The following is a 25,586-nucleotide window of genomic DNA, read 5'->3' as shown; positions in this document are numbered from 1 at the left end:
TTAGGAACCAATGTATCACTAGAATGCTTGTTTTAAAAAAGGGGGGAAATTATTCAACTGGAGGAATAGACAGGAGGAAATTTATGTTGATAACATTAACAAAAGCCTGGAATACTGACATTTATCAGTAGATTTCATTTGCATCAGACAAAAGGATTATAAATCTGCTCTCTATTCTTTAAATGTTAAACATAGTTCTCTGGCTGCAGTCATATTAACATTTGCACTTGACAAGAAAAAATCCTACCATTTCTTTGTATTCACTTATTCAAAAAACAATTATTAAGCACTTGCTATGTAGGAGAGAGCTGGGTGGCTGCATGGATACAGGTCTTGATCATGAAGACCTGAAGCTTCAAATCCAACCTCCAACATTCACTAGCTATGTGATCCTTGGCAAGTCATTTAACCTCTGTTTGCCTTAATCCATTGGAGGAAGAAATGGCAAAGCACTCCAGTATCTTTGCCAAGAAAACCCTGAACAAGATGAGGTGAGATCTCTCAAGATAGTTGTGAAAGTCGAGTAAGGCTTCATCTACTTCAGAGTTGGAGTAGGCCTGAAGGTCCTTGAGCATTAACTCAAGGGCATACTTAAGTCCCATTCCTGCTCTCCAACCATGACATCATTTTCTCCCTACTTCATCAAATATGGGCAACTTTGTACTTGTTGGCCAAGTTCAATTTCTTGAGTAGTTCCCGTGTTTAGAATATAAGATCCTCAGCCAATGAGGAGGATGGTAGTAGTGGGAAGGGTATTTATGTTAGGAACTATTTAAAGTGTCAAACCTGTCCCAAAAGATGCCTCATCCTTTTGATGGCTTGCTCGACCGTAGGGATGATTGCTTCTCACTAGAACATACAATAAACTTTTGTTTTGCTCCTAGAGATCTCTCCAGCTTTTTATTAAAAGGTGACCACTCACCATTCTGAGCCATACAACCCCATGGACAGTATTGGCCTGCTATGGTCCATGGAGTCATAAACAGTCAGACACAACTGAACAACAACAATGAACAACAACAACAAATACTTTGCTAGGTACTGGGAATACAAAGAAAAAAAAATGATGCAGCCTTTGACCTCAAAGAATATGATGGAAGTGGTGCAGTGTATGGACTGTTCCTGATTTACTGTCCTCTCATATGTATAGATCCTGTGGCCATCCATATCTGTTGTCCATTTTATCCACCTTCTTATTTCCCAACACTGAAATTCATAAGGATTCATGCCAATCAAATCTGAGTACAGTAGCTGGGAAAGCAGAGAAAACTGGTTTAAATACCTCCTGGGCCTGGTTTCTGTTGCACATCTCTGAGCCCCACCTCAGCTAAACTGTTCCAGCATTTGCTGCTCACACCCAGATGCTTATCTTCAAGGTAAAGTCACAGCTAGCTTCCTCTACCCAGTGTTTTCTGGCTCACAAGGATTTATTCAGTTTTTCCTTAACTTCTATCAAAATCATTTTGAATTTGTTTTCATAAGGTTCTATTGTGGGACTTGGTAAGTCAATATCTATATATTTATATAGTTTACCAATACTGTAGCTCCTTTTTCCTATTAGTTTTGTCCTTACTTTGATGATAAATGGAAATACAGATGATTTTTTTTGTGGTTCATCTTTTAACCTTATCCTTTGCTAAAATAATTTGTTTCTTTAACCCAGTTTTTGCATTAAATTTCTTGTTTTCAAGATATACAGAGATATCTAAAATAGAAATATTTTAAATTTTTTGTTGCCATTGCTTATGTAGTTGTGACAGTAATTAGATTACTAGGGCAGGAATCTGGAAGACTTCAGTTCAAATTCAGATTCAGATACTAGCTGTGTGACCCTGGGGCAAGTTACTCACTCTTCTGCCTCACTTTCTACTTCTATAAAATAAGAATAACAATAGCACCAACAACAGAATTATTACAAGGATCAAGTGAGATAATTATAAAGTGCTTAGCTCAATGTCTGGCACATAAAAAACACTTATAAATATTAGCAGTTATTACCTTATTGCCATTTCTAGGATTATGAAAAATGAAAATGTCAGTAATAACTCTACTTTGCAAATTACTTCAATCAGAAAGCCTCCAACATTTCTTCGATGTATATAAAATTACTTATTGGTTTCAATAGTCCAGTCCTGTGATTCTATCAGTACAGAGAACTTCCAGTAGGGAGACTCCCTCCTATGATGCAAATCAGTAACTCATGTGTAACTTTCTTGGTTAAATGTCTGAGGTCATAGAGAGGTCATAGATCATGGGGAAAATGTATAAAAAAGATAAAATAAGCATATTTTGTATATATAAGATATTGTGTTATTTGATTCTTTCAGATTAGAGATCTAATCTTTTCCATTATTTTATAAACCTCTAAAATCTTAAAAATGAATCTTGGAGAGACATTAAAATTGTCATTGCATTTCCAGCACAGATTTATTTTGTGTCTTTCTAGTAATATGGAATTGTTCTTCCTGACCTTCCCGTGCTACAATATGAGGATCTTATTTAGTATATGTGTTGAGATTGTTCAAAAATGATTGTTCCACACTATCTTTACTTTGGAAGTAACTTTGTAGGAACTTTGGAGGAAGTCTGAAAGATCTGTTCTAATTCATATATATTTATTATCCTCCTAGTGTAATCTACAAATGTTTTTTAAGATTATCTGACTTGGCTGGATAGCTAAGCTCTCTGAAAGATGAATTTCCCTTAATTATTCTCCCCCCACCCCCTCGCCCCACTGTTTTTGGAGACTATAATTGCTCCAATCTTCAGTTTTCCTCTTCCTCAACATTTTCCAGATGATTGTTTATTGTTGTTCAGTAAAGTTTGACTCTGAGACCCTATTTGGGGTCTTATTGGCAAAGATACTGGAATAGTTTGCCATTTCCTTTTCCAGTTCATTTAACAGATGAGGAAATTGAGGCAAACAGAGTAAAATGACTTACCTAAAGTCACACAGACAGTACATGTGAACTCAGGAAGATGAGTTTTTTCAATTTTAGGCCCAGCACACTGTCTACTGTACCACTTAGCTTCTTCCCCTTTTCAGGCGATTCTATGTTTTAAAACAATGTTTCCCTTGACTGCTATATCTTTTTATTTGGCAAGTTTTGAGGCACTCTCATGACTCTTATTCCTTTTTATTGTAGTCAACATTTTGATTCAATTAAACTTTTCTAAAAAATGGTGATAATTAGAATTAATATTTGACCATATCCCATTTTTTTTGGAGCCAACTATTGCTTTAAGCATATTGAGTTAGAGCTGTAGTACTCATGTAGTTTCTTCTCATTTTTATCTTTTCATTGATTTTTATGAGCTCTAATATATCAATGATCTGACTTCACATAGATAATTAATTCTAATATGACTGACACAGTGGTAACTGTTAAGGTATGCCAAATATGTTGGGGGCCCAGGACATAGGTTTAGATATCATCTCTGAAAAAAATTCAGGCTTCAACTGTCTCCAACTCAAGTATGGGCATTTATTTGGGCATTTTCTTGGGGTGACGAACCCTGTAGTTCTCCCCCTTAAAGGAGAGAGGCAACCCAGCAGAGTGAAGTGAGATTTTATGTAGAGAAGGAAAAGTAAGGAAAAAAAACTGGAGAATTGGGTGGAAAGGGAAATTTGATAACCTTGGAGGGAATTTTGCATATATTTGAACAATATCCAAAAACTCTGAGTAATTGGGTTAAGGTATGCATGGAAAAAGGTAAAAGTCCTCTTCTAATGAGACAGACATAGACAGAGATGGAGACAAAGATAGACATAGAGACAGAGACAGACAGCAATAGAATTTTGGGAGCTGGAATTGTTAGGATGTAGTGACCTTTATTTTTAGTAATATTTACTGCTCATAACGTCCAGTGTCTTCTGAATCTTTTTTAGGAAACTATATATACAAGGCTTATATGAACTAGCATATTTACACAAGAAACACAAATCAGTAACTTTTTCTTTTCAGGATGATTGAGAGAGAGAAATGGCAATGGAATGCCCACAGCTCAGTCACACAAGCAAGATTTAAACAGAATATTTTGTAGCACTCTTGGTCTTACTTGTAGATGTGTCTTGTTTTGATGCAACAGACACTTTTCAATATACACCTAAATAACCACTGACCCAAAGAACAGTCCCCCTGAATCACAACTCAAAACTTCCTAATACTATGATTATGACTAACAATATGCTATCATTGACTAATAATATCATTTTTATCATTTGTAGTTTACTAGTCTTAACTAAAAGGAAGAAGGTGAACTTTGATGAAATGGTGCTAACAATAGCCTTTTATTTTACCTAGTTTTGTTACTTCTTAATGCTGAATTCATTTACATTTTTAATATCTTATTTTTAGTTGTTGTGAAGATAATCCGGGCAATTTCCCATACATGCTGAACTGATAGATGTGGGAGGTTGTGGTTAGTAATAATCAGTGTAATCCTTCTAATTATTTGGACTGGAATCTGAAGGAGGGAACATTCTGAGGAGCATGTGTGGAACTGAACCATTTGGGGGTATCCTTCCCAATTTGCTACCAGTGATGAATATACTAGTGTCTATTTAATAAGTCAATACTGATTAGCTTTTAGATATGGATATTTAAAGATATAGAAATAACAGAAATACAAACATTTCCTCCTCAGCATTTTGAAGCACACCCTCTACTACATTACTTCTCTGAGAAGAGAGAGCTCAAACTTAGCAGTTTGCACATAGTATTGGACCCACCAATTCACATATAAATGTGGTATCTCTTTTTATGAATCCTTTTATTCAATCACTACTGGGCTGAGTGTCAAAGGATCAAAAAAAATGCTTTTAAAGTGCTTAGCACTTTAGTGGCATATTGTAGATTCTTAATAAATGCTTCCCTCATTCCCAAGATTGCTTCTTGTTCTTTGAGACATTGATCCAAGACTGATTGCAAGACCTTGGTGGGAAATTTTTCCCTATACAACAAAATGTAGTCAGGAAAGACTCAAACCAAGAGAGGATTAGGTTGAATAGTGCCTTTTCGAATGGATCTCTAGTTCAGACTAGAATCAGTTCTAGAATAATTATATATGTTCCAAAGTCTCTCTAACTTCTATTACATTACAACTTTTACAGGAACAGATTCCCCAGCTCCTTCTATGTGAGGAAAATATATTCAGGAGCTATTTGAACATGCTCACAGGGAGTGAGCTTATTGACCAGTGTCACATGTACCCTCTAGATTTGGGGGAAGTAGATTTCAAAAACTTTCAGAGAAAGAATAGGTAAGCTCCTAAGGACAAAAATTGTACAGAAGAAATAAATCCAAGATGGCTAGAAAGCTATCAAGAATTAAATTAGGAAAAAAATTGGGAGTTATCTGAAGGAACTGATATGGATATACAGGGAACTCACTAGCCTACTTAGATTTTAAAAGAAAATGTACAGGAGATGGAAATAAGGGTGGGTAGTGGATGGTAGATATGAATATTTTCAATCCTTTAAAATAGTGTCACAATAGTTAAAGCTTAGAATGAGCTAGGGCTGGCAAGACAAGCTAAGAACACCAAAAAGTAATTTTTAAAATCTATATTGAAAGAAGAAAGGGATTAAAGGAGGAATAGCACTCTTCTTGAAGTGGATTGGTTGATTAACAAAAAAGAGAAGAGATAGGTGGTTACATCTCATTTTCCTTTCTATCAAGGACAGTGAGGATCCTTTGCCTTGGAAATGACAGAACAAATATTATAAGTTATAAGTAAAGTTATAGTAAGAAAGAACCTAAATGCTTCTGTTAATTCAAGTCACCTGACCCAGATGAACTAGCAGATGTAGAAACTGAGATAATGTAAGTAATTATAAATGTGTATGTAAAATATGGTCTAGTTCTCTGGAGGGCCTTGGGGTCAGCCAGAGTCAGAATAAATTAAAGTCCTTGGTCTTTAGGGGAAGAAGTGAAAGAGGCAGACAAGCAAAATTCTGGATTTTGGAGTCCAGAGTCACCTCCTTGTCGTGCTGCCAAGTGACTCTGATCTCTCCCTCTGCCCTCCAATCCTTGCCTATGATTATCTTAACACCAAACATTCAGCCAGCACCAATGGTGAGAAGAGCTATTTATCCAAATATATGCTAATAGAGTCAGTGTCTCATATCAAATAGGTAATTAGCCTTAAGTGCTGGGCTGTCTGATTCAAACATACCTTTTTGGAGTTCCAGCCCTTTACATCTCCCGCTTTCTTTTGTTTTAGAACACAGATGGTCATGCCCTCCCTGACTTCTCAGGGAGGTGAGAACCCCAAAAAGGAGGTGATCACACTCTCCCTGACTTCTCAGGAAAGGAGGAGAAAACACCAAAAAGGAGATGATCATGCCTCCCCTGACTTCTCAGGAAGGAAGGTGAAAAACACCAAAGGGAAGTGGGGAGTCAAGCCAGATATTGTTATCAGGTTTCTGGGATGAAAAGTCTTATTAGAAATAGGTATGCACAAACCCATCAGCATGGGAGGTATTACACAAGCACATAGCAATAAAGCACAGGCTAGTAGTGATGTCTCTCCTCACAGCTGGCGCAGGCTCAATGTGGTGTAACTAACATGAATTGTACATACAAATAGTGATATAATAAACAATATGAATCAACGTTGGTGTTGTAAAAAATTTCCAGAAGTCCTAGAAGGAGGGTATGTAAGTAACAATCACACAAACACCTCTTTCAGCAACCAAGAGATAGTCCAAAACCAATCTATTGCCATTACTTCACATGTCAGGGAATTCAATGATCCCTGCAGATTTTGAAGTCTTGCAACAGTCTTATCATGTATCAGGGATTCCAATGATTCCTGAGGATTTTGAAGTCCTGCATCAGTCTCGTTAACAAATTTTTATGTCCATGAGTCAGTTGCCATAACTGTCATGCCTCTTCAGTGGTGGGCACAGTCAGTGATGGATCCACCTGATGTTTCTTGGGTCTTCTTCATTTCAAGGGTCTGCTCTGTCTCTCTCTGATGGACAAGGCGAATATAGCTCTTTGGCACCCATCTCATTCCTTCTCCATCTGTAGAGATACAAGCAAATCCTCTCCTTCAAGCAGTTAACCTATCTGGTCCCTTCCATTCACCATTTTCTGGGACTCTCCACATCACCTGTCTAAAGATAGTGGAGCTGCTTGCACTGGACACTGCCCTTCTGGGTGGCTTATAAAACTTGTCTGCCTGAGCCAGTGCATCTTTGTCAAAAATCAAGAATTTAATAATATAAAGAGCGAGATTTAGAAGTTCTCTAGAGTTACCTGTGGCTCCCCCTTTCTTTTGTTTTTGGAGGAGTGTCTTGATGTCTCTGTTTCTCCTCTCTACTATTGCCTGTCTTTGAGGATTAAAGGATATGCCAGTAGTGTGTAAAATCTTATACTGTGCACAAAAGTGTGCAAAATGTTTAGAACAAATATGCAGGTCCATTATCTGTTTTTATTGCTTGTGGCACACCCATAATTGCAAATGTTTATATAAGGATTTCAGTAACCACTCGGGCTGTCTATTTTGCTGCTGGTATTGCAAAAGGGAATCCTGAAAAGGTGTCCCATACAACATGGATAAAAGACAGATGACCAAAAGATTTATAATAGGTCACATCCATTTGTCAAATTTCATTGGGTCTCAAACCACAAGAGGTCTTCCCTAGAGGGAACGTAGGAGTGTGGAAAGGAAGGCAAGCTGTACAGGTTTTTACTATGCTCCTAGCTTCCTCTCTTGTTATCCCAAACTGCAAACATAAAGTTCAAGCAGCCTGATGATATTTAGAATGAGATTCTTGGGCTGCCTGAAGTAAAGAAGTATTGGCCAACATGGTTAGAAGGCTATCTGCCTTTGAATTACCATCAAAAATAGGACCTGGAAGTCCACTATGTGAGTGGACATACAAGATATAAATCTTACCTGGATGCTTTCTCACTTGCTCTTGAAGTTCCTTAAAGAGCTGATATATAATGGAAGCTACAAATTTTATTTGAGCTGTGGCAATTCTTTGTACCACACCTACTAAATAGGCTGAATTAGATATTATATTTATATCTCCTGGATAATAAGTAAGAACTAGCATGATTGCATACAATTCATTCTGCTGAATGGATTGAAAAGGAGTTCAGACTACTCTCTTTATAGTTAAGTCATGAGAGTATATAGCACAAATGTTATATTTGGATGCATCTGTAAAAATAGTTGGTCCTTTAAGAGGAACTTTAGAAACCTTTTCTTCAAGAATCCATTGACAATTATGTAATAATTTGGTTATCTTTAATGGAGATCCATGTGTAAAATTTGGAGTCATGGCCAATAAAATTTGTCACTCTGGGATGGTTTCACAGCATACATTAATTTGTGCATTAGTATAAAAGATGTATATCTTGTCAGGTCTTATCCCAGATAATTGTACTGCTCGCTTAATGGCTTTTAATAAAATTCTAGCTATAAGCACTGAGTAAGAAATAAAACTTTATTCTGGTTGTGCTGGGAGGGTCACCCACTCTATCACACTTTCTCCTTGATGAAAGACTGCTGTGGTTGCTTCTTTTGTAGCAAAAACTGATATTTTCAAGGGTTTTTGAGTGACTCTTTCAACCACATTGAATAAAGATAGTTCAACTTCTCTCAAAGCCTCTTAAGCTTCTTTCGTAAGCTGGCGTAGTGAGTTTAAATCACTGTCTCCCCTTAAAATGCCATATAATGGTTGCAACAGAGGTAGTCAAGCTTTACACTGGATGCATTCATTGGATATCTCCTATCAATTTCTGAAAGTCATTTAAGGTGTTTAGCTTCTCTGTTCTTAAGGAAAGTTTTTGTACTGTAAGCACCTTAGGGTATACTTTATATCCTAAATATTGAAAAGGAGCATGTCTTTGAGTTTTTTCTGGAGCTATATGCAATTTGTAGTTCCTTATTATTTCTATAGTCTTTTGTAGACATGCTTCTAACATTTGCTCCTCAGGTATACATCCCAATATATCATCCATGTAATGTAATAACATTACTTTTGGAAATGTTTTTCTTACTGGAGTAAGAGCAGCAACAACATACATTTGAGACAAAGTAGGGCTATTTTTCATCCCCTGTGGCAAGACTGTCCATATCTTTTATAAGGCTCAGCTAAATCAATGCTGGGTACTGAAAAAGCAAATCTTTTCATATCATCCTTATTTAGAGGGATAGAACAGAAACAGTCCTTAATGTCTATAACCCAAAGAGGTCATTCTCTAGGCAATTGAGTAGGAGATGGAAGTCCAGGCTAAAGAGTTCCCATAGTTTCCATCTGTTCATTTACCTTTCTTAAATCAGTCAACATCCTCCATTTTCCAGATTTCTTTCTTACAACAAATACAGGGGAATTCCAAGGACTTAGAGAAGGTTGTAAGTGTATAGTTCCTGTACTATATCTAATAAGACCTGAATTTTATTGCTAGCTAAGGTCTACTATTCTATCCACACTGGTGTATCAGTTTTCCATTGGATAGGAACAGATGAGAATGTTAGCAGGTCTTCAACAGCAGTCCTGCCTAAAAAAACAGAAGTACTCATTTGTAATCCTAATTGTTGTAAGATGTCTCTTCCCCACAGATTAATGGGGATTTTTCAACTATAAAAGGAGTAAAAATTTCTGTTTCACCTTCAAATGTCCAATTCAAAGGGGTAGCCCTAACTTTAGTTGCTATTGATCCTCCTATGCCAGACATATAGATGTCTGCTTTAATTTTTGGCTAGTCTGTGGGCCAGTTGACACCTCTAATGACTATATGATCTGCACCTGTGTTTACTAATCCCTTTAACAGTATGCTATTTATATAGATAGTGAGCATAGGTTGGTCAGCTGTCACAGCTGCTGTCCAGGATATTCCTAGATTTTGTTGCTTGGAGGCAGAATCTGGGCAACTATCACCAGATTGCCTGTTAGGAGTCTGTATCAGTAAACCTGATGCTACTACTTCTCCTGAGTGATAAATCACACATTGTCTACCTGTATTAGTACTGGGATATTATCTACACATTCCCCACTTTCCCACATCAGTGTATGGATGAACACTGTTTTGTAAGCACTCTCAGGAGGTGAAATGGTCAAGCCTACTGTGCCTGGAAGCAAGGGATCCATCAGCTGGAGAGGAACAGATTTCTCAATAGTCCCAGCTGCATACAATTCTATTTTCCCCAATTGTAATCCCTTTCTCCCATCAGATTGCTTCTTGGCTAATTGATCATGTCTGAGTACTGAACTTCTAAAGACTCTCTGGGTGTAGCATCAGCTGCCATCCTGCCCCACGTATTTTTTGTTTTGGGCCCTGGGGCTGGAGCCCCTCATCCCGTTTCTCTGAATCAATTTACATTCTGATGCCCAATGGAAGCTTCTGTTGCATTTTGGACATTGGGTTTTGGGTCTTGTTCTCCCACCCTATTTTCTCACTCTGTCTCTATGCCAACATTGAGCTTTCAGATGTCCTACTTTACCACATTGAAAGCATTGATGAGTCTCTCTGGAAGTCCCTTGCCAAAAGGGACTCTGTGTTCCCATGTTTGTATTTGGGGAAGTCTGCATCATAGCCTGGGATTTGTGTACACTGTGGCACAGCTTCTTATGATCTTCTTTAAGGAGCATCCTTGTGTAGTCCTAATATAATTCTTTTATAAACCTCATTAGCATTTTCTTTAGCAAGTTGCCTTATTATACTTTCTGTTGCTGCATTTTCCCCAATAGTTTGTATGACACCTGTCTGTAGAGGTCCCACAAAATCAGCAAAGGGTTCATTTAGTCTGTGTGCTATTTTTGTGAAAGCTTCTCCTCTGTCCTGTTTACTTGGGATAAAGCCCCATGCTTTGATAGCAGCAGAAGCAATTTGCTCATATGCTGCTATAGGGTAATTAATCTGTGCTGAAGTGTTTGCATAAGAACTTACATCTGTTAGTTCATCATAGGTGATTTGTGTATTAACTCCAATTTGCCTATTTCGTTGGGCTTGTATCCTACAGAGCTCACTATATTCACTATAATATATATATATACACACTCACATACATGTTCTTGCTATGGATTTCTAGTCATTAGGGGTTAAAATTTCATAAACCAAATTCTGTAATAACATCTTAACATAAGATGATGTAGCCCCGTAAAGAGTGCAAACCTTTTTCAGATCTTTGATAATTTCTAGATTAAAAGGAGTGTATCTTTTCCTTCCTTGACCTGAAGAGTTAAGGTGTTCATTCACCGGATACATTTCTATTCTCAAATCAGCTGTATTTTGCCCTTCCTCTTTGGCTTTAAATAGTGCTTTTTGCAATCGAGTCATAGGAGGGGTGATTGCTGGGGGAGAGGGGTGGAGGTCCTGGTGATATCACTGCCCTTCCCACTCCTCCTCCTCACTCCACCCAGGAAGATGAAGTTCATGAGGGAGGGTCAAGAGCCTTCTTGGGTGCAGGCAGAGTTGAAGCTAGGCTGTGAGAGTAAGAATCATCAAGCCCTTCAAGTTCACTTAACTCCTCCTGCCCTCTGGTGATATTTCCATTATCCTCCCCCTTCTCTTCCTCTTTCTCCTCACACTTCCTTATGTGACTGTTCTTAAAATTTTTCCTTTTTTTCTAGAATTTGTGTGATTCTTTAAGGCCAATTGTATTAAGTTGTATATATAGAATGTTTCCTTAGAAATTGAATCAGGACCTTTATCATTGTAATATTCACATAGTTGTTCTCCTACTAGTTTCCAAGTATCTGCCTCTATTTCTTCTTCCTTGAAGAACCAAGGGGATGTGCATTCTAATGTATCCAAGAGTCCATCAATCTGCTCCCAAGTTACAAGCAAACTTTGCCTCTTTATTAGTCTGAGTATGCTTCCTGTAGAGCTCCCTCGGGGTGAGGATGGAGGTGAGGGAAAATCTTTTCCTAATATCTGCCCCATTTCAGCTAGAAAACTTTATCATTGGGAGAAGTAAATACAATAGGACTAGGAGTGGTCCTGACTAAAAGTTACTAGTTTAGCTCTTAACAAAGTAAGTTCCCCGTTTGTCTTTAAAATACTTACCCTATTTCCTGGTCACAGGGAAGTCTTCAGTGAAATTAGGGTCTTTGGTCCACACGCTGGGCACCAAATGTAAAGTACAGGCTAGTTCCCTGGAGGGCCTCGGGGTCATCCAGAGTCAGGATAAATTAAAGTCCTTGGTCTTTAGGGGGAGAAGTGAAGGAGGCAGACAAGCAAAATCCTGGATTTTGGAGTCCAGAGTCACCAGCCTCTCTCCTCCTTGTCCTGCTGCCAAGTGACTCTGACCTCTCCCTCCATTCTCCAATACTTGCCTATGATTATCTTAACACCAAACATTCAGCAAGCACCAAGGTGAGAAGAACCATTTATCCAAATATATGCTAATAGAACCATTGTTTCACATCAAATAGGTAATTAGCCTTAAGTGTTGGGTTGTCTGATTCAAACATACCTTTTTGGAGTTTTAGCCCTCTATATGTGTACCACCATGCTCATATTCAGTTTCTTTCAAGAGACAGTTTCTTTTCTTACTCATCGTTCATTCAATATACACTCATTTCATCGTTATTTGATATCCAAGAAATCAGTGCACTCATTTGATACCAAAAACCATTTTCTAAGGCATGAGGGTCAATGGATATGAAGAAAAAATTCTCAAAAGAATTGCATACTATTGGCAGCTCTCTTTATAGTGGCCAGAAACTAGAAACTGAGTGGATGCCCATCAATTGGAGAATGGCTGAATAAATTGTGGTATAGGAATATTATGGAATATTATTGTTCTGTAAGAAATGACCAGCAGGATGATTTCAGAAAGGCCTGGAGAGACTTACATGAACTGATGCTGAGTGAAATAAGCAGGACCAGAAGATCATTATATACTTCAACAACAGTACTATATGATGATCAATTCTGATGGACATCGTTCTCTTCAACAATGAGATGAACCAAATCAGTTCCAATAGAGCAGTAATGAACTGAACCAGCTATACCCAGGGAAAGAACTCTGGGAGATGACTATGAACCACTACATAGAATTCCCAATCCCTCTATTTTTGTCTGCCTGCATTTTTGATTTCCTTCACAGGCTAGTATGCTATTCCAAAGTCCAATTCTTTTTGCACAGCAAAATAAGTGTTTGGACATGTATACATATATTGTATTTAACTTATATTTTAACATATTTAACATGTATTGGTCAACCTGCTATCTGGGGGAAGGGGTGGAGGGAAGGAGGGAAAAAGTTGGAACAAAAGGATTTGCAACTGTCAATGCTGAAAAATTATCTATGCATATATCTTTTAAATAAAAAGCTATAATAAAAAAAAAAGAATTGCATACTATTAACAATCATAAGAATGAGTTTTCTATATTAAGAAAAATTCTCAAACGAAGAATTGTATACCATTAACAACCATAAGAGTGTCCCAAAACTCTATAAATAAGAGAAATGTAAATCAAAATAACACTGAGGTTCTACCACACACCTAGGAAATTGACAAAGATACTAAAAAATGAGAATAACCAATTTTGGAGGGATTAATAGAAGGAAAGGCACATTGATACACTATTGTTATATAATACAAGGATGTCATATATATTAAAAAGAAAAAAAGGCCCATATAAACCAAAAATTTATAACATTTTATAGTGAAAACAAAGCAGATATTTATCACTAGGGAATGGCTAAGCAGATTTTGCTATATGAATGTGATGGAATATCACTGTGCTATCCTTGACATCACCTCTCACCAATGGCTAATTAGCTATCATCCATGGGCAGACAAGCCCAAGAGACTTGGAAATAGTAGCTGGTCCTACTTCCAACTTGGCCTCAGCATGTAGCCAGGGAATCAACCCCCTGTGGACAGGAGCCTTGGCAACTGCTTTTGCAGGTGCTGCAATTCCTATTTCTTTAGCAGCCACAACTACTTTAGATCTGGAAAAGAAAGTTCTTGCTATTAAAGTCCTTGATCTATGAAATAATCCATCACCAGAGAGAGACTTGTTTTTATCAGTAGAAGAAAGATAGAAAGATAGTACATAGGTAGATAGATAGATGGCTGGATGCATTACTGTTTCCTTTGCCTCCTTACCTTAAGGACCATGGGGGTCTTTCCATTTGACTTGCAATTGAAATCTTCTCTATATGTTCTCTCCTCTTATTAGAACATGAGTTCTTTTAGAGTAGGAATTGCCTTGCTTTTGTATAATTATTACATGAATATATTGGAGGCAGTTGGTGATGAAGCTGGAAGAGCTTCAGAGGCAGGAAGGCCTGAGTTCAAATTTGGCCTCAAACATTTACTAGTCATGTGAGCATGAGCAAATAACCTCTATTTGACTCAGTTTCCTCAATTATAAAATGGAGGTAATAGTAACACCTACCTAGCATATAGTAAGGCCCATTATAAATGCTTATTCCTTAATCCCTTTACCTTTCCTATTTGTATCCCCATTGCTTGGTAAAGTAAGCACTGCTCTGCACACAGTATGCCCTTAGATGCCCATTCATTCACTTATTTTTATAAGAAGCAAAGAAAAACCCCTATGAATTGACACCAAGTGAAGGAAGCAGAACCAGAAAAACAACATATGCAGTGACTACAATGATGTGTAAGGAAGCTTAAGATTAAGATCTCTTTCATTTAAAAAGAATCAGAGTCACCATTTGAGAAAATTAAAAAAAAAATCAATCTGGGAGAGGATTCCATATGTAACAGAAAGATACATGTAAAGAAATGTCTGAGGAATATAAATTAAGACAGTGATGAGAGGGGAGAAGAATCTCTCACTTTGTAAGTATCTTCACTCCTTGGATGAATCTCCTCTTCTGACAGGATGATACAAAGAGAGTGAGGCTGTTGCTGTTCTCTGACTGAGAGGCCATTGTGTTGCCTGACCTCTCTCCTCTTCCCTCTGCCTCCAATTTATCTCATTCCCAGTCCACCACACCTGTGTCAGCAAAGGCTGCCCTGCAACTCCTTCAGATGTTATGATTCACAGCTGTGGAGGCTCTCAGAGAATTGACCTGGCCCATAACAGTAAACTAGAAGAATTAGGTATAGGGGAGCAAGAACAACTTATGTATCAACAAAGGAATACAAAAAGAAATTCATACAGAGCCCACAAAAAGTAGTCTTTTCTCTCCCTTTCTTCTAGGCATTTGCTCCAAACGGCTTACCTTTTCTCTTTTTTTTTTTTTTAACTACAAGATTTTTTATGCACTTTAGTTTATTAAAGTATCTCTTTTTGTATTTTCTCCTGTAAATCAACTTTGAGTTAATAAATGAATAAGATCCCAGAGTAATAGAAAAGTTTTATGATCTTCTGGGGAGGAGACTTCATAAACTTTGTTACCTTACTTCTGCTGCTCCTAGCTAGAGACTGAATGTATCCCCAGAATCTATCCAAAACACTAGCATTGATTATGTAACAAGGATTAGAGGAAATTAGTTTCTTTTCTATAAAGGGGAATATATATAATACAATAACAGGGGAGAGAGGAAGAGAAAAAGGAAGACAGTTTGTTGAATACAAAGGTGTTAGGAACTTCTGAAAATAAAATCACAAAATGGCCTTTCTGCATAGATTCATTCCTCCTTCATGGGAAGAAGAGATAAGTCTCAGAATAGTTGCTTAGTTGGAAGAATAATGTTTTTTCCCAACTTTGAGGTATGTGGAAGGAAAATCTTTCCGAGTGACTCTTGGAGATGATAATAATTAGTTATTATCCTTATTGCCACAGCAAAACATCCTCTTTAGGTTTAGCTGCAATACTATAGGACTTGGTCATAGTCTTCTTTGAAAGAAAAAGCTGTTGAGTGGGAATGGTGCAGAATGTCTGGGTGTACAATGTCAAGATAGAGGATGCCACATAACAAACTTCCTTCCTTCTATTTCCATTTCTTTCTCCCAGAATTCTCTATTCTCCCAGTCCCTGCTTTTATACAATGTCAACACATGTGGATTCTAGAATTACAATAGGTTGAGGCAAGGCCATACAGTTTGAAAAGCCAAACAGAAGGTTATGTTTTATTCTTGAGTCAATAGAGTAGGGAAATGACATTTTCAGTGTTATGTGTAAGGAAAATAATTTTGTTAGCTGTATGGAACTTTTTAGAAGGTATGCTCTATTGGTATAGTCTTCAAAAAAATCCAATCACCTCATTGTACATTACCACAGGTATTTAGAACCTCACAATAAAACATGTGTTTATCATTTCCTTCTTGGTTCATTGACTTATTTAGATGACTGATACCAAAAATAACAACTGAAGGTTAGGGAAATAATGGACTCCTAAAAACTTTCATTAAGGCCCTGAAAAGAGAAACATGGTCTATGTGGTATTATGTTACCAGTAGCAAAAATATGGCTACATTTAAAAGGACAAGTATATTGGCTTTTGGTGTTGGGTGGATATTACTTATATGGCATTGTGAGGTGGATAGTCTTACATCTGGGCTGATGTTATCTCCTTCAGGTAGCCTTAAGCTAAAAATTCCTGTACATCTGTCCCAGGCTATCACATTGGTGAATATTACATTTTAAAGAGAAACATTACAGTCAACCTCCAAGGCTAGAAATCATCCTTTAAAAAAAAAATTCATTTCATTTCATTTATTTATTTTTGGATTGTTGTCAATACTACTACTAATTGAGAGTCAGCTAGGTGGCTTTGGAATCAGGAAGCTCTGGTTTTGAATCCTCCCTTGAACTCTTATTAGCTATATAATTATGTGCTAATCATTTAACATTTAACAGCTCCTCCTTCATCTATAAAATAGAGTTAATAATAGCACCTATATTCCAGGATTGATATGAGGATAAAATGAGCTAATGTATATAGAGCACTTTGTTTTTCTTAATATGTTGTATGGATTATTGTTTTTCCCCCTCATTTTTCCTCCTCATCTAAAAATAAAAATACTCTCTTATAACACAGAAATATAATCATGCAGATGACAAATGTAGACAAATCTCTATACATTATCCCTATTTGAGAATGTATGTCTAATATTGTATTTTCAATTTACATCCTTTTTGCCAAGAGGTCAGAAACATTAATCTTTTGGAGGCATGATTGATGATTGTCTTTATCATATTCTTATATCTTTCACAGATGTTTTACTTTCTGTAGTTGTGAATATTGCATAAGTGGTCCTATTGGTTCTATTAATTTAATCTTGCATCTTCCTTCCCCTTTTCTTTCCTCCCTCTTTTCCTTCCCTTTCCTCCCTCCCTTCCTTTGTTTCTCCCTTCCTTTCTCTCCATCTCTTCCTACCTTCCTTCCCCCTCCTTTCTCCCTATTCCTTCTTTTCTTTCCATTCCTCTCTCCCTTCCTTTCCATTCTTCTCTTCTTCCTTTCCCTCCCTTCCTTTGTTCCTCCTTTTTTATTCCTCACTTCCTTTGAATTCTTTCTTCCCCTCCCTCTTTTTCCCACTTTTTCTTTTCTTTCTCTCTTTCTTTTTTCTTTTCCTTCCTTTTTACTTTCTATTCTTTTCTTCTCTTCTTTCCCTTTCTTTTTACTTTCTTTTTTTATGTTCTTTGACTATTTATAAATGAATGGCTCTTTTAAAAAAAAATGTATATATTGTGGTTGATATCTGATGAGCAGCTGAGTGGCACAGGGGGTAGAGTTCCAGGTCTGAAATCAGAAAGACTCATCTTTGTGATCTGGGACACTTATTAGCTCTTTGATCCCAAAAAAGTCACTTAACCCTATTTGCCTCAGTTTCCTCAATAGTGAAATGACCCAGATGTTTGCCAAGAAAACTTCAAATGAGATCATGAAGGGTTAGACATATCTGAAAAAATGATTGAGTAGGACATTAATTTCTATCTAAATATCTTAGATGCAATACCTTCATCAAAGTTATTTTCTACAAAAATTTTTCCTTGTAATTGGATTGATTTTGTTTGTGCAAAAATTTTTAAATTTTATGTAATCAAAATTATTCATTTCATCTTAAGTGACTTTCTTTATTCCTTGTTTGATCAAGAATTCTACCCCAATCCATAGTTGTGGCAGCTAAGACACCTGCTTTTCTGCTCCTCCATTAGCTTATGACAAAACATTTGATATCCAGGTCATTTCTCAATTTAGAACTTAATGAGATATTTGGTATGTTAGTCTAAATTTCATTTCTACCACACTGATTTTGAGTCCCTTCTCTCTCCCCTCCCTTCCAGCAAATTTTGTTGAATAAGAAGTCCTCAACCTAATGGCTGGAGCCTGTGTATTTATCATATGCTATGATATATATTTTGTCTTGTCTTGCTTTCCTAATCCCTTCCACTGATGAACTCTTCTATGCTTTAACCACTATCAAATAACTTTTAGAATGCTTTATAGGATAGCTTGAAACTGTTTCTGTTAAAGCCACTGTCCCTCTATTATTTCCCTTAAAAATTCCTTGCCTTTTAAAAAAATTTTAGACTTTTTCTTCTTCCATATGAATTTTGTTGCTATTTTTTTTTCTATCTCTTTAAAGTAAGATTTCTTAATCAGGGTTCTATAAACTTTTTTTTTTTTTGTAATCCTATGTATTTTATTTTATGCATTTAAAATTTCATCCTAATAAGGGGGTCTCTAAGCTTCTTTAGAGTCCAAGGGTCCATGATATTGAAAAACATTAAGAATTCTGCTGTAAAGTAACCCTTGCATAAGCAGACAAAATTTTTTTTTAAGTATTTACTATGTGAAGGTTTTGTGGATACCAATACGAACAAAAAGAAAGACAATTCTTGCTTTCAATGAACTTACATTTTAATGGTGGAAACAACACAGGAAAGAAACCTGAAAAGGAAAAGGTAGAAAGATACTAAAGTGGGGGCAGGATGTTGAAATCCAAAAAGTCAGAGCCACAGCAGGGAGGGGATGAAGATTACCAAATCTCTCCAACTCCACCCCTCTTTTAAATGGAGAAATCAAGAGGAGCATACAAATTGGGGAAGGGAATTTAGCATGATGAAGGAATTTTCCAGGTGAAAATATCTATTAGTGAATCAAGTTCCAGACTGAGGCATTAGCTGAAAGTATGATATTGAAGTCTTTTGGTAGTCTGATTGGCATGATGTTGACTAAGTAAATTATTTTGTGTAATATTTTCATTTTTAATTTATTGGCATGGTCTCAAATCATGAATATTTACTATTTCTCCAATTATTTAGATCTTTTTTTCTACGAAGAATATTTTGTTAAATAAATATTGTGAAATTATAAAGAAAATACATGACTTTAGAGAAGAGATAGGAGAAAACACTCCTAGGGTACCTCTCTGCAGAGATAGGTAATCCACTAGTGTACATTGCATATATTTTCAATTTCAATGTATTGATTAATTATGATGATTTTTTCATCTTTTTATTTTATGGTGATATTAGAACAATATTTTTTTAAACTCCATTTTTTTTTTCTTTTAAAAAATTTTTTTTACAACAAAAATTTGTGGTATTCATATAGTTCCAGTGTCTGCTTTAGTAGATCAACTCTCAAATAGTTCATACATTCTATAATTATTTTGAATAGAATAAATATCTTATTCTCTCATTTCCTACTGGGTTTTGTTAGCAATATATTTAAAGGAAGGTAATTTATCTAGGTTTATTTTATACCCTGCTGCTTTGATAAAGGTATTGATTTTAGTTGAACATCTAGAATTCTTTAAGTAAATTATCTTATTTGTTAAAAGTGATCAATTTATCTTCATTTTGACTTTTTCTCTTCCCTAAATTTTATTTTCTTGCTTTGTTCCCAAAACTCTCATTCCTAAAACTATGTCAAACAATGTCAGTGACTGGACATCCTTATTTTACTTGTAATCCTGGGCAAATCATTTAACCTCTTGTTTCTCTGCCTCAATTTCCTCAGCAATAAAATGGAGATAATAATTGCACCCATTTCCCAAGGCTGTTAAATCAAATTTGAGAATCAAATAAGATAGTATTTGTAAAATGCTTTGCAAACCCCAAACCTCCCTATAAAAGTTCTTACTATTACCATTAACAATCTTATTAGAAATACATGTAATATATCTCCATTATAGATGATGGATTTAGATCATGGCCTCTGGGTTTTTTTTTTTTTTTTTCATCTGTTGATATGATCGTGGCATTTTTGAAAAAAACATTTTTGTGACTAATACAGTTTATTATGTTTGTAGTTTTTCTAATATTGAACTTAAACTGCATTCCTGGTACATATCAAACTTGGTCGTAGTGTATAATTTTTATAAATCTTATGGGCTCTGAATTTTTATTTTAATATTTGTTCATTGATATTCATTAAGTTTTCTTTCTCTACTTTATTTCTCTCCAGTGTAGGTATCAGGACTATGTTTATTTCATAGAAGGAGTGTGGTAGGATTCCTTGTTGAATTTACATTCCTTACTATGCTCAAAAAGTTATCAAACTGTGCATAATCTGTGATCCCGCAGTGTTACTGCTGGGCTTATATCCCAAAGAGATTTTAAAGAAGGGAAAAGGACCTGTATGTGCAAAAAAGTTTGTGGTAGCCCTCTTTGTAGTGGCCAGAAACTGGAAACTGGGTGGGTGTTGGAGAATGGCTGGGTAAATTGTGGTATAGGAATATTATGGAATATTATTGTTCTGTAAGAAATGACCAGCAGGATGATTTCAGAAAGACTTACATGAACTGATGCTGAGTGAAATTCAACAACAATACTTATGATGATCAGTTCTGATGGACGTGGCCCTCTTCAACAATGAGATGAACCAAATCAGTTCCAATAGAGCAGTAATGAACTGAACCAGCTATACCCAGGGAAAGAACTCTGGGAGATGACTATGAACCACTACATAGAATTCCCAATCCCTCTATTTTTGTTCACCTGCATTTTTTATTTCCTTCACAGGATAATTGTATTCTATTTCAAAGTCCAATTCTTTTTGTATGGCAAAATAACTATGGACATGTATACATATATTGTATTTAACTTATATTTTAATATATTTAACATGTATTGGTCAACCTGCTATCTGAGGGAGCGGGTGGAGGAAAGGAGGGGAAAAGTTGGACAAAAGATTTTGCAATTGTCAATGATGAAAAATTACCCGTGCATTTTTCTTGTAAATAAAAAGGTATAATAATAATAAAAAAAGAATTTACATTCCTTGATGATCCATTATGGATTTCATTTTCCCCTTAAAAAAAAAAGATTATCTAGTAGCTTATCTATTTCATATTTCCCTCCAAATATTATCTTTTTTTTTTTTTTGCTGACATTATACTGTTACTATGAGCTTGCAGAAACTTTTTCAGATCAACTGTTGTCCATCCATGCCACTCCCACTTTGTACTTGTGAAAATATATATATTTTTTGTAACCAAGTATAATACTATTTATCTTTACTGAATGATTATATTATATGAACATTAATGGAGTCAGCCCAAATGCTTGAATCTATGTAGTTCAGTTTGGATTCTGACTACCATCTACTCTGCTACGTATTCTTTCTATCTTGGTGTCATCTGCAAATTTGCTGAGCATACTTTCTCAGTTCTTGATAAAAATGTTCAATGTTACAGATAAAAGCACAAAACCTTGAGACATTCTACTAATAATATCTATTTTATATTAATATATTAACAACTATTTTTTGAATCCAGGCATCTAATCAGTTCTGAAATAATCTAAATGCATAATTTATATGTATATATGTATATATGTATGTATTTTCTCCATAAGAATAGTATGAAATACTTTATTTGTTAAATGCTCTTTAAACTTTAAATATAAATGTGAAGCAATATTATCATCTGTAATGTTAATTAAGAACTTTTGGTTTCCATTCATTTTTGAAATTTTTTTTTCAGTTTTGAATTTGATCTTATAAGATTATATACATTGGTATGTTTATGTGAGTATCCTGTAATTTATGCAGTTTTTTATATTAGCTTCCTGTAATCAATAGTTACAGCTCCTTTCCTTTCTTAAGAGTAAAAAAATCCCAAAGGTACTTCTGCCTTGAAAGGCAACTCTGCCTATAATCTAGAGCAGGTGTTGTAATCCATGGACTCTTGAGGGTCACTGAGACCCTTTCAGGGGATCCTGAAGATCAAAATTATGTTTATAATAATATTAAAACATTATTTGCCTATTAAATCATTCCTTCCTTTTCCAACTAAATATTTGTGGGATGCTGGATTTTCTTCATACACATCAGAATAACAGTTCAATAGATTGAATGCAGACAGAAAGAATTGAGCTGAGTTATTAATGCAGACATTAAATCTACAAAAAATATGTAAAACAATGCCATTCGACTAATTTTTTTGTTCTGAAAAATAGAATTATTTTCATAAACATGTTATTTCCATTAATGGATTTATTATTGTTATTTTTAAATTATCAATTTTAATTCTAATATGGTAAATATAACCTACATAAAATTTTTCTTTCTGAGATCCTCAATTTTTAAGCATCGAAAAGAATTCTAAGATCAGAGAGTTTGAGAACTATTAATTTAGAGATAAGATAAACTTTGTTCATATTTTCCTGAATATATGATTGGAGATATCATCTCTTTTGCTTATTACATAAACTATATATGATATGGTAATGTCACAGGAAGGAAGGTATTCCGTGGAAGAACTTAAAAAGTGGCAACTGGACTTCTCTCTTTACTAAAGATGACTAGCAAATAAACAAAAGATATGGGGGAGGCAGCCCTTGTTCCTTAGCTGTTGCTAGTTTTGGGGGAGGATACTGAAGTGACCTTGACTTGAGCTAAGCTGGTCCTAGTTCTTTGAAACTACACTGATACAAGTTCCATTCATTATGGAAAGTGTGTCATTGTAACCATGGCAACTTAGACACTTACCCTAGCCAATGTTGTATCAATTACTCCTAGAATGATTTGTCCACCACTGCCATCTGCTTGCCACACAAGAGGAATGGTTTCCTAGTACATTATTCTTCCTTCCAAAGGTCTTCCTATTGCAATCAACACATTTTCTTGTGTATCTTACCTTAGGAAGGCCATTCCCTAGGCTTTCACCAAATTCTAGGCAATCTGTTTCTAATATGTTCCAGAAATATAGCTTATTATCGTGATGGAGTGGATGGTAAGGGAAGGTTGTGTAGTTCTTTGTTATATTAAGCCCCGTGATTTGACTTCCCACATCCAAAACAAAGCCAATAACTTTTTCAATATTCCTACCATTGGAACAACTGGGCTCCTTATTATCTTTTATTCCATTGGGTTTCCTCAGAGGCCATTTGGTACAACTTTTATCTGTTTTCTTCACATTTGCTGGTGTATTGGGCAACCCCTGTAAACTTTCTTTAATGCTTCTCTTCCATCATCAGGCTGCAAAGTGAGATGGATAAGTTCTGTTAAGTCCTATGCTTTCACTGTATTGATCATGAGATGATCATTCAACCCTCTCCTGAAAATTCCATTTGGTATTAACTCTTCCCAGTTTAGAATAGAGCAAACTGTCTAGAATAATTTATTCAATTAATAGCCTATTCTGTTTTAGTCCCAACATTAAGATCATAGCATTACTCTTTCTGTACTCATATCCAAATTTCTAAAAAAATTATTTTATAAACATTAATGAGCTTTGCTCTGTTTATGACCAATCAACTAGAGATTTTTCTCTGCCAATAAACCATTAACAAATACCACCTTGACTGGTAACAAAGATTCACAGTTACAGCTTTTTTTTTTTTCTTTTCAATAATATTTTATTTTTCCAATTACATGTAAAGGTAGTTTTCAATATTCATTTTTGTAAGATTTTAAGTTGCAAATTTTTTCTCTCTCCCTCTCTTACCTCCCTCCTCCCCAAGCCAGCAAGCAATCTGGTATAGCAAAATGGTATACAACCATTTAAAACATATTTCCATATTTGACATGTAAAAGAAAAAATCAGAATAAAAGGGGAAAACCAAGAGAAAGAAAAAGCAAACAAAAAGAAGAAAAAAAGTGAAAGTAGTATTCTTCGATCTTCATTTAGTCTTCATAGTTCTCCCTCTGGATTCAGATGGCACTTTCCATATCAAATCTATTGGAATTGTCTTGGATCATTGTATTGCTGAGAAAAGCTAAGTCTATCATAGTTGATCATCACCTAATTTTGCTGTTACTATGTACAGTGTTTTCCTGGGTCAGTCAGAACTGCATTAGCAACTGACCCTGGCCAAAGAAAGCCCATGCCCTTTCCAACCAGTACTCTCTTTCTTAAACACACACACACACACACACACACACACACACACACACACACACACAGATATTGGTATGTATTATTGCATTAGCAGCGACATACTAGAAAAATTATCCTGATTCTTTATAATAGGAGGATATGTTGTCAGTGAAGGTCATTGTACAAAAGGCTGCTGCAGAGTATACATAGTCTTAAATTCTGCTTAAGAAAAGGCTTGGTTGGGCACCTAGATGGTTCAGTGGATAGAATACCTGCTCTGAAGTCAGGAGGACTTGACTTCAAATCCAAGCCTCAGCTACTTAACACTTCTTAGCTGTGTGACCCTTGGCAAGTCAGTTTGACCCTAATTGCTTCATTAAATAAATAAGTCTGAAAAGATTGGACATTTCTTATCCATCCAATTAATAAAAATAATTAAAAGTGATGAAATTCAATTCTAGTAGAGTTCTGAAAGGAGCTAATTAATTCATTGTTGGAATTTTAAACTTGTAGAAATGTTTTGGACATTAATTTGTGTCCAAATTAAATTAATTTGTATACAATAAAAGTTACAAAAATTTATTTTTTACAGAGTTTACAAATTACAAAAGTTCCTTTTGACTTAATAATTCTATTATTGGGATTCTACAAAAACAAAGAAAAATATTTTCTTGGCAGTGTAATTTTAAATGGAAAAACTGGAAGCAAGACAAATTTATAGTATAGTATAATGTAATTAAGATTGACAAGCATGAAGAGTAAAGAAATCTAGAAAAGACAAATATTCTAATGTGAGGCCACTATGTGAATTACATTGTTTCACTACTGTATTGCTTTATGCTTGGATGTGAGGAATGTACAATAATAAATAGAATAATGTCCCTGACTTCGAGGAATTGAAAATTAAGCAATTGATCAGACATTCACAAAATACATTTAACATAAATTGGAACATAATTATAAGTAACATAAAGTTTCAAAGTTGGCAAAGTGCTTTTGATGTAGGAAAGATTAGTTTCTAGATTCCCATCCCCTCCTAGTGAATGTAAATTACCCTTTAACTCACAAATCCTGGTTCCTTTGAATTCCAAAAGAAGATCCAGACCCATCCCAGCCCCACCCGGGTCTGAGCCAACTTTGGGGCTACACCCAAAAAGCCCCTCTAGCTAAATCTCCTATTATAAAAGGGCCAAGCTGGAACCCCCTCTTTGCAGAGATTCCAAATATGCTAGCTATGTGAGGACCCTCCTGTCCACTGAACCCTTTGTCTGGTGCCCTCCTTATTTCTACCTTCGTCTATACTTTAACCTTGCTTACCCAATAATAAACCTCTTTTATCAATCTAGCCCTCGGGCCAATAAATGCTTTTATTGGGAACTCACAATGCTACTAGACCCCATTTACCACCGTATCCTTGCGCCA

General features: G+C 35.7%; 1 protein-coding gene across 3 annotated transcripts in view; it reads left to right on the top strand.

Annotated features, from left to right (window-relative positions):
- Positions 1–25,586, top strand: part of PTBP3 (polypyrimidine tract binding protein 3) — a 244,874-nt gene that overhangs the window by 107,284 nt on the left and 112,004 nt on the right. The gene's annotated exons all lie outside the window — the stretch shown is intronic.

The sequence above is a fragment of the Antechinus flavipes genome, chromosome 1 (assembly GCF_016432865.1).
Source record: "Antechinus flavipes isolate AdamAnt ecotype Samford, QLD, Australia chromosome 1, AdamAnt_v2, whole genome shotgun sequence".
Lineage (NCBI taxonomy): Eukaryota > Metazoa > Chordata > Mammalia > Dasyuromorphia > Dasyuridae > Antechinus > Antechinus flavipes.
Note: the sequence above shows the minus strand (reverse complement) of the source record. Positions and strands in the feature narration are given on the sequence as shown.